General features: G+C 48.0%; 1 protein-coding gene across 4 annotated transcripts in view; it reads right to left on the reverse strand.

Annotated features, from left to right (window-relative positions):
* The window catches only part of CALCOCO1 (calcium binding and coiled-coil domain 1), a 42,485-nt gene extending 33,150 nt beyond the window's left edge, over positions 1-9,335 (reverse strand). For 2 of the 4 annotated variants that reach the window (XM_028721576.2, XM_028721579.2), the window contains exon 1: positions 9,198-9,335. The gene's annotated coding sequence lies outside the window, so the exon portion shown is untranslated. Of the gene's footprint in view, positions 1-8,984; positions 9,119-9,169 lie in introns of those variants that run through there. The other 2 variants (XM_028721577.2, XM_028721578.2) reach the window with 2 other exon arrangements.
* Positions 9,336-15,166: the final 5,831 nt, after the last annotated feature.

Here is a 15,166-nt window from a genome sequence, read left to right on the forward strand (position 1 = left end):
CAAATGTTTTGGCTCCTGAATGCCGCAAATCCAGAAGTGAGTGTTCCAGTTTGCGAATGTTCTTTGGAACCCGAATGTCTGACACAGCTTCCAATTGGCTGCAGGAGCTTCCTGCAGCCAATCAGAAGCCGCGTCTTGGTGTCCGAACGTTTTGGAAGTCAACCCAACTTGCGGAATGGATTTCCATTCAACATCCGAGGTATGATTGTAATAATAAACAGGATTGCACTATGCTGATTCTTTGGATGCAAACCTCTCAGCACAGTTTTGGTTTCCACATCTGGATGATGTGATTGCATCAGGCACGCAGCTCTGGCCTGACCTTGTTATCCTCTCCTACCCCAACAAATTACAAATTCCGTGGATCAAACTAAGACTGCAGTGCAATTATCTGCTTATTATGCATGTGTACTTAATCCCATGTACTTCAGCGGTGGGGAACCATTTCCTGTCTGAGGTCCACATTCTGGGCAATCTTTCAAGGGCCAAATGCCACTGATGGGAGGCAAAAAAGACCTGTGTCCCTATTTTCCAGGGACAGTCCCAGATTTACAGAAGCCGTCCTGGTTTCCAATTCGCTCCCGGAATGTCCCGCTTTTCCTAAGGATGTCCCTATTTCCATCAGAGAAATGTTGGAGGGTCTGGAGTTATGTGACCCCTGATCCAAGAAGATAAGAAATTATACAACTTTTAGAAGACATCTGAAGGCATCTGTATAGGGAAGGTTTTTTTAAAAAAATGCTTAATGTTTTATTATGTCTGTATATATTTTGGAAGCTGCCCAGAGTGGCCGGGGCAACCCAGTCAGATGGGTGGGGTATAAATAGTAAAATGATGATAACAATGGAATAGGATATCCCTACTTTCATCAGATAAATATTGGAGAGTATGCAAAAGCAGGTGAGGAACGAACACGAATTTCACCTTTGTAAAGTAGGCTAGATTCTGCACATATCTCTCTAATCTCCCACCCAGGCAAACAAGAACTCATTCCGGCAGTCAAAGCACTCAAGGAAGTTTGTGAAGCATGGCCAGGTGAGAGTTTTAAGGGCCAGAAAGCGAACCCTGGAGGGCCACATTCTGAGCCCAGGTCTGAGGTCCCTCACCCCTGACGCATTTCATTCCCAATCCAATAACTGGGTTTTGTGTTTTTGTTCTGCGCAAGTAGGAAACTTTCAGCAAAATGTTGCCTTTCGGCAGGAAGGGGAAATGTAAGGATGCAATGGGCAGTGGGGGATTCATTTGCAGAGCAGCGTTGATAGAGATCACGAGGAAAGGTCAGAGCAGGACACAGAAATATCACCCCCTCGATCTTTTGCAGATTGTATTTCCACAACTACGAGGACCTATTCATTATGAAGTGTCACGACTGATTTATACCGCTGCATTGAAGTGTGTGTGTGTGTGTGTGCGCGCGCGTGGCAAGTCTCTGCTCCAAGGAGCTTACAGTCTGCACTGAGACAATGAGGAAAGTCACCAGAGGGAGAGGAGAGGCAAAGATAAAGAGTGAATGAATGTGATTCAGCGCCATTGTGTATAAGGCGTTGTTTCAGTAGGGCTAATGGGTTCAGTTAAGGACATGGCAGAAAATCATAGAGTTGGAAGGGACTTAGGATCAGTGCAGGAATATGCAGCTATGAGGCTTCAAGGGGTGGTGGCAGTGGGGAATTTGGCGGGAGAAAGAGAGAGGCGATAATGTGTTGATATTCTGTGAGTGAGGGATTTAGAAAACGAACATGCCTGGAATCCACTTTTTGCATGAGATTCCGGATTATTCACCAACTGCGCCTTGCCACTGCAAGGATTTTTGCTTGTGCAGCACAAATGCCAACACCCCCCCCCCAATCGTGCACGCCACACCCTCCCCAAATTTGCTCTAGAGGGTTGTGGTAACCCCTACAGCAAATTTAGACTGGGGAGGGGGGGAGGAGAGATGGCTTAACGCCCTGTCGGGCAAGGAGAAATCCTCGCACCAGGAGAACAAGACTTAGCGTGAGATTGGATTCTGTCCTCTGTAAAATCACAGAGGTAGGCCAATGTTGGTTACAGGAAATGACACAACCAGGTCATGCTCCTTTCCTGAAAACTAATGACAACAACTGTGCAATGCAGAGTTGTGGGAGGGAGTGAACAGTCACACCCAGACAGGTTGGCCACCTTTATCGGTGTTCGTTTGGCATTATTATAATTAAGCGTAACAATTTCCCTGGCACCTTCAGTGGAAAGGGCACATGGCTGCATCCAAATCTTTTATTCACACAACCAATATGATAGGAGGAAGATAGGCTGAGGGAGACATTGCCCCCGAGCCACACAGCAAGTTTCATTACTGAATGGGCAGAGATTTGAAGCAGGATCTTCCACGACAGTTCCCTTCACTGTCAGATGCAATAGACTTCTGAATACCAATTGCTGAGAAATGAGGAAGTGCTGTTGTGCTGAGGTCCAGTGTGTAGGCTGCCTACAGACTGGCCATTGTGAGGACGGGCTGCTGGAATAGATAGGCCGTTGGCCTTATCTAGCAGGGTTTGTATTGTGTTCTTATGAGGGGCTGGCGTCCCTGAGCATAGCTGTCAACTTAAAGATTTGAAAATAGGGGACCAGCAGCCTCAAAAATAAGGGATCAGCAGCCAAAATAAGGGATTTTAGTCAACCAGCTGAAATATGAAGTCAAAAGGGACCAGATAATTTGGGAGAGCAGCGCCGGTTTTTAGCCCTTCGTTTCCAGAGGTTGCTGCTCAAGACACCAGCCGATGAAACACTGCAATTAAATAACTACAAGCAGCAACCACTTTTTGCACAAAACGAAGTCCAAGCTACAAAGATGCTGCTGCAGTTCTGTATCTTTTTTCTCGTGCTCCATCTGCAGCTCTCAATTCCATCAGGCGGGGTGGGATGAAGGGGGGGGGGGAAATAGCGCCCTAAGTAAAGCCGCAGATCAGACCATCTATGCTAGTCTACCACTACAAATCTATGGGAGAAGCGCTTGCGGTCCTTCCCTTGTAGACCTTGGAACACCTGCCCACGCCTACTCCTCCTCCTCCTCCTCCTCCTCTCTCTGAACTGCTTTCTCTATGGTTGCCCTCGCTCTCCTCTCAAGGCTCCTTAGCAATTCATAGGCCATGCCAGGCTGCCCATCTCATCCGGGTCCTTCGGCGGCACAGCCGCAGTACAGCCTAGCAGGAGCGGGAGCAGCGGCGACGGGCAGAGGTGAGGCCCCAGGCAGAGACACTCAGTTCAGCGGCCGTGAGGAGGATGGCAGCAGAAAGGCCCAAGGCTCCCGCCAGTCCTGGCGGGAAGGGGCTCCCAGGGGCTGAGGCTGGTGAGAGGAGGCCGGAGGGGGGCGGGCCGGAGGGGGGGGCGGAGGGGGGCGGGCCGGGCAGCCAAGCAACACAGTTGGAGCCTCCCTCCTCCCTGGCCGGCAGGGAGAGGAGCTGCTTCCTTTGAAACCCGGGAAATTTAAGGGACATCCATCAATAAGGGACAGCAGCGGGACATGGCACTGGGATAAGGGACTGTCCCGCCAAATAAGGGACGCTTGACAGCTATGCCCCTGAATGCGTTGCTCACCAACCCCGCCTATCCCCTACCCTCTTCCAAATCCCCCATCCCCTCACAGCTTGCCCAATCCCAGGATCCCACTGCTGACACCACTCATGGAGAAGGGAACGAAGAGAAAGTCTTTCTCCCCTTCGCCCTGTGCTGATCCCGACAGATGGAAGGGTGCATTTTGAAGGGCACACTTCCTTCTGATGGTGGTGGTGGCAGACAAAGGGGGAAAACACTTCCCCCTCCTTGGTGACAACGATGCCTGCCTGCTCTGGATCACCCCCTTCACCTGTTAGCTCACTCGTTCAGCTGGGCTGCCTGCTTTCTCGGACCCCAGACTTCCCTCACCCTGCTGTGCATGCATGCAAACAAGTACAGAACGCCCTCCCATCAAATGTCAAGGAGATGAGTAACTATACGCTTTATAAGACATCTGAAGGCAGTCCTGTACAGTGGTCCCTTGGGTTAAGAACTTAATTCGTTCTGGAGTTCCATTCTTAACCTGAAACTGTTCTTAACCTGAAGCACCACTTTAGCTAATGGGGCTTCCTGCTGCTGCTGCACAATTTCTGTTCTCATTCTGATGCAAAGTTCTTAACCCAAGGTAATATTTCTGGGTTAGCGGAGTCTGTAACCTGAAGCGTATGTAACTCGAGGTACCATTGTATAGGGAAACTTTTTAACGTGTAATGTTTTGTTGTGTTTTCATATACAGTGGACGCTTGGGTTGCGAACGTAATCCGTGGGAGAGGCACGTTCGCAACCAGCAGTGCACGTCTCCGCACGCGTGGGTTCCAATTTGGCGCTTCTGCGCATGCGCAGAGAGCAATTTAGTGGTTCTGTGCATGCACAACCGCCGAAACCCGGAAGTAACCCATTCCAGTACTTCCGGCGTGTTCGTAACCTGAAAAAATGCAACCTGAATCTTCTGTAACCTGAGGTATGACTGTACAGTGGTACCTTGGGTTACAGATGCTTCAGGTTATAGACGCTTCAGGTTATAGACTCTGCTAACCCAGAAATATTACCTCGGGTTAAGCACTTTGCTTCAGGATGAGAACAGAAATCATGCTCTGGCGATGCAGCGGCAGCGGGAGGCCCCATTAGCTAAAGTGGTACCTCAGGTTAAGAACAGTTTCAGGTTCAGAATGGACCTCCAGAATGAATTAAGTTCTTAACCTGAGGTACCACTGTACTGTATGTTGGAAGCTGCCCAGAGTGGCTGGGGCAACCCAGTCAGATGGATGGGACATTATTATTATTATTATTATTATTATTATTATTATTATTAATGCGGGTGGCAGCGGCAACAACCAAGGGAAGACGAGAAAGCCAGCCTGGACCACCCACCTGCCCACTCATTTCTTTCCTCTGCTTACTGGAGCCGCTGGCCTGCTTGTTTTGCTCAAACGCTCCATTTCATCTTACAAAAATGCTATATAATATTATGTAATAGTAAGATAAGTCTCCACTGCTTCACATAGATTTGCTGCACTGCCATTGTCAAGTGGGTGGGGCACGGCTGAAAAGGCTTTTGGCTATAAAGAAATTAAAGAGTTCAGGTTTTGCCAGTGCTGCCCATAACTGGAACTAAAAGACCAGCGACGGAGGTGAGAACGATTTGCTGGTGTTCTCCATGAAGTTTTATTTCCATCCCCAGGTAGCAGTGGCATGGCATACAGATGGGAAAACCAAGGGACTAGAAACTTGTACAGACTTGGCTTAGAGATGAGTAAGAATTCGGACACTCATTGATTTCATTGGACCCAGTGGTCTTCAAATTGTGTTGTGAGGAGAAATTCAGGGGTTCCTTAAAAGCTCACTGTGGGCTCCTCACTCAAAACACCAACAGAGGTGACCAAATTTCCTTGAAAGACAGTTTACCCACTACTATTTGTGTCCCCCTGTCACATTCAGCCACTCTTGGTGTGGGGCAACAGCTAGACCCAACAGGCCCAGTTAGCACTGCATATAAATTTACTGGGCGACTGGCACGCATCCCAGAATGCATTGCAATACTAATCGGTTCTGTGGCAAATGTACAGTATAGGATTTCCTTAGCACAGAAGTCAACAGATGAAAAATTCCCTGCAGAGTGTTTGAAAACCACCGACTTAACCTAAAGAATCGAGGAACTGGAGATTTCTTTCTTGTGTGGGCCGCTGGCAGACAGCACTCTCTTTAGTTTTGCCCAGAGCACAGCATATATAAAGGACTGCTCCTACAATATGAGCCTGTTCTATATGTATTTATTTTAGAACACTAATATTTCCCGCATCATAGACCTGAGAGGCTCTCAAAGAGGCTCACAGAAGATTCTCAGAATAAAAACAACATTCATGTCCGGTTTCAGCAACAGAAATAATACGGCATCCCTAGGGTGCCCAGATTATTTCGCTGGCATTTCCTGCCCTCATCCGTGGTCTTCCCAGTTGTTAACTATTGGCCTCTGCCTACAAGGGAGCAGATCCCACTGACAAACTGAGCTGCTGGAACTCACTGAGCGCATGGTAGAGGCCATTATAAGAGTCCCCCTATATGCATCCTCAGGGGTCAACATATGAACATCAAAAGTCAGGTGGGAGATAACAAGATAAAGGTCTTTATTGGTTGTGGTGTTGCATATTTGGGACACTTTCTGGTACCCAAACTGATGTTGGTACTAGGCAAGAGACATTTGCTTATTTGCCCAAGACATCCCAACTTTTTCTTTTTTCTTTAATGGCATGGCTTTTCTAGGGTTTTGTCATCTGGATATGGCCTGCTGGTTTTGTGACTTTACTGGTCTTGTTTATTTATTTTGATTTGAATTTGCTGCACTAGGAAAAATATGTTTTACTGGGGACCTCAAGCTTATACATTTATAAAAACAAAACATAACAATAAAGACCAGCCGCAAAGTGGCTAAACCGAGACCCAGGCTCATAGCATCGTAAATTTGAAGGCAGGGTGAAAAGGATTATTTGTCATCAAGGTAAGGCATCAGTCATCTATGGTGGAATGTAGTCCAGATACCAGCACTCTTGACTTTTACCATATACAGCAATTATTATTAACGTTGGCCTTGAGACAATGCAAGGAACTGATTTGTTTCCTAATGATATAACCATATCTGATACTTCTCTGCTCCCTTGCCTGCAAATCTTGGAGCCTGCCCAGATTAGTAATGAAGAGGTCTCATGTGAAACTTTGGCATGCTGCAGCACTGAGTATTTTTTTTTAAATGAAAAGTTTCTAGTCCTCGTGGTAAAACAATAGCTTTTTTAGAAAGAGGAAGGTTTTGTCACCCCAAATTTTGCACAAATATGGGTGCTATTCAACTGAATGGTTGTGCTGGAGCAAGGATTAGTACTAGCACAATGGGGTGGAAGAGGGAATGCAGAGTGATATGAACGTTGCTGTCCCCCAGCAAGGGCAAAGCAATTCTTAGATTCTTATTAGCGTAACTTAAGGATCAAATAACCAAGTTCTATGTTGCTGCAGGAGTAGCAGGCGTGTTGCACAGGGATGGGAGTGCACAGCACAGATTTCTTGGCTGGGTGCTTGCAAGCGCATGAAACGGACCCTTGACAATTACTTTAACACAGACAAACATATTGTTTAGTCTACAGAAACCTAAGAGCAGTCCTGCTGGAAAAGACCAAAGGCTTATCTAGTTCCTCATCTCATTTCTCACAGGGGCACATGGGAAGTCCATACAGCAAAGCAGGAGAGAAATAGCCCTATGACGATCACCAGACTGCCAGTGTTATCCTCCATGAATATGTGAAGAAGTATATCCTTTTGTTTGTTTGGATGTCCTACCTCTCAGTTTCCTTGGATGACCCCAGGTAGTGTGTACATTAGAGTAAAGGTAAAGGTAAAGGTAAAGGGACCCCTGACCATTTGGTCCAGTCGTGGCCGACTCTGGGGTTGTGGCGCTCATCTCGCTTTATTGGCCGAGGGAGCTGGCGTACAGCTTCTGGGTCATGTGGCCAGCATGACTAAGCCGCTTCTGGCGAACCAGAGCAGCACACGGAAACGCCGTTTACCTTCCCGCCAGTGCGGTACCTATTTATCTACTTACACTTTGATGTGCTTTCGAACTGCTAGGTTGGCAGGAGCAGGGACCGAGCAACGGGAGCTCACCCCGTCACGGGGATTCGAACTGCCGACCTTCTGATCGGCAAGTCCTAGGCTCTGTGGTTTAACCCAGAGAATGCTGGGGGGGGGGGGGGGGAGAGAGATATTTCCCCTGTATACTTTCCACACACCATACATAATTTGATCAACCTCACCAATCCATTTTTTCTCAGATCGATTCTAAATAGGCCTTCCAACCTTTCTCAGTAGGGGAAGCCTGTGATGAAACCTTGTCACACGAGGTGCTTTCGGATCTACACAACAAGTCAAGGCAACAAGCTTATCCCAATATGCCCCATGACCCAGGCAGAGTCCCGGCCAAACCACATGGGTAATGAACGCCTGGCAGCTCCCAGCACTTTTGGCCAAATTCCCTTCTCCCGGAGCATCTGGGCGGTGCTTCTGCAAGAGGAACACCAATCAGAGCCCAGCAGAGAGCCCAGACATGTCTGTGCAGGGTAGAGCAAAACAAAGCAGCAATCAGATCTCTCCATCTAACAGGCAGAAGCGTGGGAAGGCTCAAGGAGAAGCCTTGAGGACCTGGCTGGCCTGCTGCAAGGCTTACGCAAGAGGAGCCCATCCTCCTCCTTTACAAGGGGATGGTGAAATGGCTTGCCATTTGGAGTGCTCAATCCCCACCTTGTTTCGGGAAAGTCTATTATGACTCTCCTGTAAAAGCGTCCTCCTAGCAGGCGTCAGGGTTGGGAGTCCTGCAGCTGGAAGCCAAACAAAGGGAAACTTTGTTTTCAAGAAACCAGAAGTCCCAGGCTCTCTTCAAATAAACACAAGCCTCTCGCGCAGCGGACCTCACATCTCATTCGCAGTTAATACATTTTCTGGGAGGCCCCAGGACAGGAATAATATCCAAGACAGAGAGAGTAATAAGAAGAACAGAGGGGAGGGAGGCATGGCAGGCATAGAATATCCCAGGCCTATTAAGTATGGAGGCAGGAGGGCTTGGGCTGTCTCCAAACTGACAGATTCTGGAGGCTTGTGTGTGCAAAGAGGGGGGTGGCAGAAAGAAAGAAAGAAAGAAAGAAAGAAAGAAAGAAAGAAAGGAACGAAGGAAGAAAAGTAAAAGTAGCCAGGAAAGACCTTAGCATTTGGTACAGGGGTTCAGAGATTCCCTTGGTCTTTTCCCCCCACCACCACCTCAACCCTTTGTGCCGCAAGCTCAGGATTAAAGGCCCGTTGGAGCCTTTCTTGCCTTCCCCAGCCCTCCCCAGATTCATTTCAGCGACGAAGGAGTGGAAATCAATGCAAACGACTCCTTTGACTGCGGGGGAGGCAAGTCACTCCCCCTCTTTGCTTACATATTGTTTTGCTCACAGCATTCGCAGGAAGTGTGGGGGGGGATTAAAAAGCTCCTGGAATAGAGGACTGAGCCCCACTGCACCCCGAGTCCGTTTGAGCCATCCGCTTTCCGAGCAGCAAAGGAAAGGCGAGGAGGAGAGAAAGTAGCCACGTCCCCCTCCCCAAGCCCGAAGACGTCTCTTACCCAGAGAGCAACCAGCTGTTCCACTAACCTTTTAGCAACAACAATAACAGCCTTCAAGCCAGCTGGGGAGGCGGAGGCAGGCGAGGCTCGCAGCGCTGCTGGGAATTGTAGTCCTCGCCGCCTGCTCATAAATGGGCAGGAGCGCAGCGCAGAGACTGCATCTCCCAAAGAGCCGCGCGAGGCAGGGGAGGCCGCTAAGGATTGTGGGCTTCGTAGTCCCAAGGCTCGGAGAAACAAGGGGAGGATGGGGCCCCGGGGACTCCAAGTTCCAGGGAGCAGCATTGGCTGGGGGGACACGGGCGCAGTTTGCTGGAAGGAGATAATGCAGAAGGGGGCACAAGTTGCCCAAGAGAGGGATCCTGAGGAGGTTTTGTGGAGTAAAGGGCCCCCGCTTCTGGCCTGGGTGCTTTAAGAACATTGCAAGCAGTTTATACGCGGGTTCGTGGGGGGGGGGGCAATTGCACGGATGGAAAAAAGACGTGGAAGCACAACGATGGAGCACAGACAGATAGCAAGGGATAAGCGGAGGAACGCGTGCAAAAATGTGCAGATACACACATACACCCCCCCGACATTCACATGGAGAGTTTATACATGCAGTCAGAGATGAAAGGGAGTAGCTGGTTTGCAGCCGCATCCGCAAAAACAAATGCGCGTGCACCCGCAGGTGTGCGAAACTCTATAGAGAGGCATTCTCAAATACCGCCCAAAACCCGCAGAGAGCGAAATCGTGCACAGGAAGTCGGTGCCATGTGTGATGAGTCATCGCCAGAGCCAAACTGCACCTGTTCTAGTGTAATTGATAGGAAAAGATGGGCGGTATGCAATGCAAAGCTCTCGGTGTTTCATGCAAAAGCTGTTGCCTGCCTCCAAAGCCTCAGGCAAGTTTCACCTGGCCCTTCTGCTTTCTGTTCCCTTCTTCATTTTCAGGTCTCCGGTTTTCCTGTTCCTTGGAATTCCTGGCTTTCAAGTTATTTCTCCTCCTGGCCTGGTGTAGCTCGAGGAATGGCAGGGCTTGCTGCCCTAGGCCCTTCTGATCTATGCTGCAAGCATTGCAACTTTGTGCCCCCTGCCCTAGGAAGTCCTACAATTTGCCCACATTTATCTAAATTAACTTGTTAAAGGCATAGCTGTCAAGCTTCCCTTTTTTTTGCGGGAAATTCCCTTATTCCAGCGCCATTTCCCGCTGCTATCCCGGATTGTTAGATATCCCGTAGACTGTCCCTGGTACAGGTGAGGCTGCTGATCCCTTCCTTTCCAATCTGAAAGTTGACAGCTATGTAAAGGGCTCAGGATGTGGCAACTTGGGTTTTTGCAAAGCTCAGTTTACTTGCGGAGGAGCTGAGCTCTTGCAGGGTACTGCTTTGATTTAGCAAGACCAGGTCTTTACACAACTTCAATGACGGGGGAAGTCACCAGAATTAGATAGAAGCTAGGGGATAAGGATTTCAAGGTGAAAGCAGGGTTTTGTACTCCTACAAGATGGGTATTGACTAGAACACAACAACATGCACACATGCACACAAAAAGAGGGTTGGAAAGAATTCAGGTTTGCAGGATTCATATTATTAGTGTTTTTGCTATTATTATTAACATGATAAGAATTCAGGGAGAGTATCTGTGATTAGGGACAGGTGAATCTGTCCTTTACAGTTTCTCACATTTTTTCAGTTTTCTAATCCTCAATTCAGTTGTCCTCATTTCCACATCAGTTTGCAAATTCTGTTTCGAAAAGTCCTCATGAAAATTCTTCAGCGATTTAATGCGCGTTTCTCCTAATACGTACATGTTTGTATACATTTCCCCCCAATGTACACATTTTTTGCAAAGCGGATTTCCCCCAAGATTTATATTCCCCCTAATATAACACATAGAGACATCACCTAGCCAGCAAAGGTCCGTATAGTTAAAGCTATGGTTTTCCCAGTAGTGATGTATGGAAGTGAGAGCTCGACCATAAAGAAGGCTGATCGCCGAAGAATTGATGCTTTTGAATTCTGGTGCTGGAGGAGACTCTTGAGAGTCCCATGGACTGCAAGAAGATCAAACCTCTCCATTCTGAAGGAAATCAGCCCTAAGTGCTCACTGGAAGGACAGATCCTGAAGCTGAGGCTCCAATACTTTGGCCGCCTCATGAGAAGAGAAGACTCCCTGGAAAAGACCCTGATGTTGGGAAAGATGGAGGGCACAAGGAGAAGGGGACGACAGAGGACGAGATGGTTGGACAGTGTTCTCGAAACTACCAGCATGAGTTTGACCAAACTGTGGGAGGCAGTGGAAGTCAGGAGTGCCTGGCGTGCTCTGGTCCATGGGGTCACGAAGAGTCAGACACGACTAAACGACTAAACAACAACAACAACAACAACAATATAACACATGATTTTAAAGTTATTTCCACTAATACATATTCTAGGCACATGTCACCTTGGTATATTTTGGTGCACGTTATTTGCAATACAGTGGTGCCTCGCAAGACGAAATTAATTCGTTCTGCGAGTTTTGTCGTCTTGCGATTTTTTTCGTCTTGCGAAGCACGGTGTTGGGAAAGTTTTGGAAAAGCTTCAAAAATCACCAAAGTCTTTAAAAACCTCAAAAAAGGCTACCACACCGCATTCTATGAGTTGCTCCTCGAAGTCAAGTCGCAACTGTATTAACGGTGTTAAGAAAAAGGAAACAAACTTGCAAGACGTTTCCGTCTTGCGAAGCAAGCCCATAGGGAAAACCGTCTTGCGAAGCAGCTCAAAAAACAAAAAACCCTTTCGTCTAGCGAGTTTTTTGTCTTGCGAGATATTCGTCTTGCGAGGAACCACTGTACATTGCAAAATTTGAAAAAGTGAATTTTGAAAGACACCTGCACTTCAGTTCACGTTGTGTTTCAGAAAGTGCCAAATAGGTAGATTAACCTTTAAATTTGAGCCAAATAGGATTTCCCTCATATCCTTATCATGAGTGACAGCAACCTGACTCCCATCATCAGTGTTTGATACTCATTCTATTAGCCAAACCCTATTGGATGGGTTCATTTCCTTCTCCTCCCGCTTTTCTCTGGCTATTGTGAAGGGGAGCTACTACCATTGCCACCAATCCAGCCACAGTGAGAGGAGGAGGAGGAAGCGAGGTCATCCATGCTCCTATGCCTAATAGAAGCCTGACAAAAGATAGGGAGAAAATTAAGCTTCCTCCGTCTCCATGCCAGGAAAAATGTCATCTGGAAAATGTCAGTGAGATAGGCTGCTGACTAAAGCAGGAAAGCAGAGCCAATCCAAACATTAGCGGCACTGCTAGGTGGGGGCGAGAGGGAGGCCTTGTCAGCTACTTCCTTGAAAGAAGTGGCTCTGCAAGGACTTTTCCGTGAGCCATCCCCAGCCTGTTTGTGTCATGCTGTGGCCGGCATCACACACATAAATTTAAAGGGTGCAAAGGGATAGAGAGATGACTCTGCCTGCACTGAAGGTGAGGATAGGCTTGAAGGGCTTCTCTATCCTCCTAGCTAGGTAGTGGCTTGTTTTCCTCGCTGCTAACACTCCTGCATCAGGTTATTCATGCTGTGATTTTGTGGGAATGCAGAAATACCATAAACCATGAGACTGACTGCAGGGATCTCAGGTTTTATTGCTTAAAAACAAAAACAAAACAAGTTTCTGGTCCTTATGGCTGCAAATATATACTTAAAAGTATGCGTGTGTCCATGTGTGTAATATCTGGTGAAATCTTAAAAGCTCAAGAAGTAGCTGCTTATATATGATTTCCATCCATCAGAGGCTCTCTTAAAGGTAAAGGGACCTCTGATCATTAGGTCCAGTCGTGGCCGACTCTGGGGTTGCGGCACTCATCTCGCTTTATTGGCCGAGGGAGCCGGGGTACAGCTTCCGGGTCATGTGGCCAGCATGGCGAACCAGAGCAGCGCACGGAAACGCCGTTTACCTTCCTGCTGGAGTGGTACCTATTTATCTACTTGCACTTTGACGTGCTTTCGAACTGCTAGGTTGGCAGGAACAGGGACCGAGCAACGGGAGCTCACCCCGTTGCGGGGATTCGAACCGCCGACCTTCTGATCGGCAAGCCCTAGGCTCTGTGGTTTAGACCACAGCGCCATCCGCGCCCCTTACTTTTCTCCAAAACAGAATAATGTGCAAAACAATGGCAGAATCATACAAAAGAAAGGGAACGAACACAAATCTGTTTAATTGGCTGAATTTATGCAGATTGCAGAATGTGTTTGGATGTTGCTGCTTAGGCGAACCTTGATGCAGAATTTGGGTCTTCGTTTGTTGTAATAATTTAGTACACAACTGGTGTGCCCTGCACTCTGTCCTGAATCTCACTGGGGCACATGGACGTAGCCAGGCGGGGGGGGGGGGGAGCTGCCCCCCCATCAAGTAAACAAATAAAAACACTTAACTAAAAGTAGGGATTGTAGAAAGATTTTGACAGATTTTTCTGAGCACTTGCGGTCAAAAGAAAGTAATCTAAAACAACTGTTGTTGAGACATTTCATTCTGAATCTGCTGTACAGAGCCAGACAGAGGATGATGACGGGTGGGTGTCGTCGTGTCCCCCTAACATAAATCTCAGCTATGCCCATGCTGGGGCATATGAGTACCCTCCTGGTTCCTGTCAGGCAGATGGGCTGATGGGAAGCATTATGAAGCACCCTGCAGTTTTAAATGGAAATGGCAGCACAAAAACAGCACTCCTGTTGTTTCAGAACCACTTGGAAGAAGCATCCAGACTAGATGATCGTGCAGGAGCTGCTACCCAGTGTTAGAAACTGAGATATGAGAGCTAGGAGCTAAATGGCTCCTCAAACCTAGGTTATGGGAGCAACAATGGAATGTCTAGGTACACTTTTTTAGTACAGTCATACCTCATGTTGCGTCCGCTTCAGGTTGCATTTTTTCGCGTTGCGGACTGCCGAAACCCGGAAGTACTGGAATGGGTTACTTCCGGGTTTCGGCAGTCGCGCATGCGCAGAAGTGCTAAATCGCGCTTTGCACTTGTGCAGAAGCACCAAATCGCAACCCGCAGACATGCAGACACGGGTTGCAAATGCTGCAGGTTGCGAACGTGCATCCCGCATGGGTCACATTTGCAACCCGAGCGTCCACTGTACAAGAATACAAAGATGAAAATGAATGAACTGCAGCTCAAAGTATTATGTTCCTTTTTCACATGGTTTAGTCTTCAACTGAAGACTGCAAAAAACAACAAAACAACAACAAGAACAACCAAAGCCATGCTTCCCCTGCCCAGCCCCCTAATATTTTTAAGAGGGTCTCTTCTCCATTCTTCAGAGAGTAGCTAGAAGTAGGGAGGCAGAAAAAGGTCCCCCTTTCCTTTCACTCTGCAGTTTTAATCTGAAATCTCAGGCGTGGTACTGCGCCCAGAGCTCAGAAACTACTGGCGCTAATGAAATTCCCTGTTGCAAAATGCGCCTAGAACAATGGGAGTTTCAAACACTGCTGCTCCCCTTGTGGACGCTGGCAGAGAGGCCTAACATTTTGGACCCATAAGCCTGATCCCTAGAGGACACAACCCTGCTTATGTGCTTTGGCCAGAGTTAATTCTGACGGCGCGCTGCACAGGTTTTGCTCAGCGGAAGAGAAGCAGCAGCAAGAAATATCTGCCGCTATAAGCCTTTGCTTGTTATAGCTGCTTGGGGCCTCATGCCGTAAAAAGCAACAAGAGTCTTGTTGGGTTTTAAGCAGGAGTTGGAGTATCTTGAGAGAGTGCTTTAAGATCCCGCAGAGCCCCATGTCAGCAGCTTTCAGGCTAGCATGGAGCGCATGGATGTGTGCTGAGAGTGCATGAGTGTGTGCGTCTATGCGCTGGTGGGTAGGCTGAGGGCATCGTAACTTGGACATAAAAAATGTTTTCCTGCGCCCCAGCATGCTGTAGATGGGGCTGCCGTTTGGAGGATGATGACGCGGCACAGTGCTAAAAAACAGAGACCACGGCTTGATAGGGACCTAATTAAGTCTTCGATCCGGCTGGCTC

The sequence above is a fragment of the Podarcis muralis genome, chromosome 2 (genome assembly GCF_964188315.1).
Source record: "Podarcis muralis chromosome 2, rPodMur119.hap1.1, whole genome shotgun sequence".
In the NCBI taxonomy this organism is placed as follows: domain Eukaryota; kingdom Metazoa; phylum Chordata; class Lepidosauria; order Squamata; family Lacertidae; genus Podarcis; species Podarcis muralis.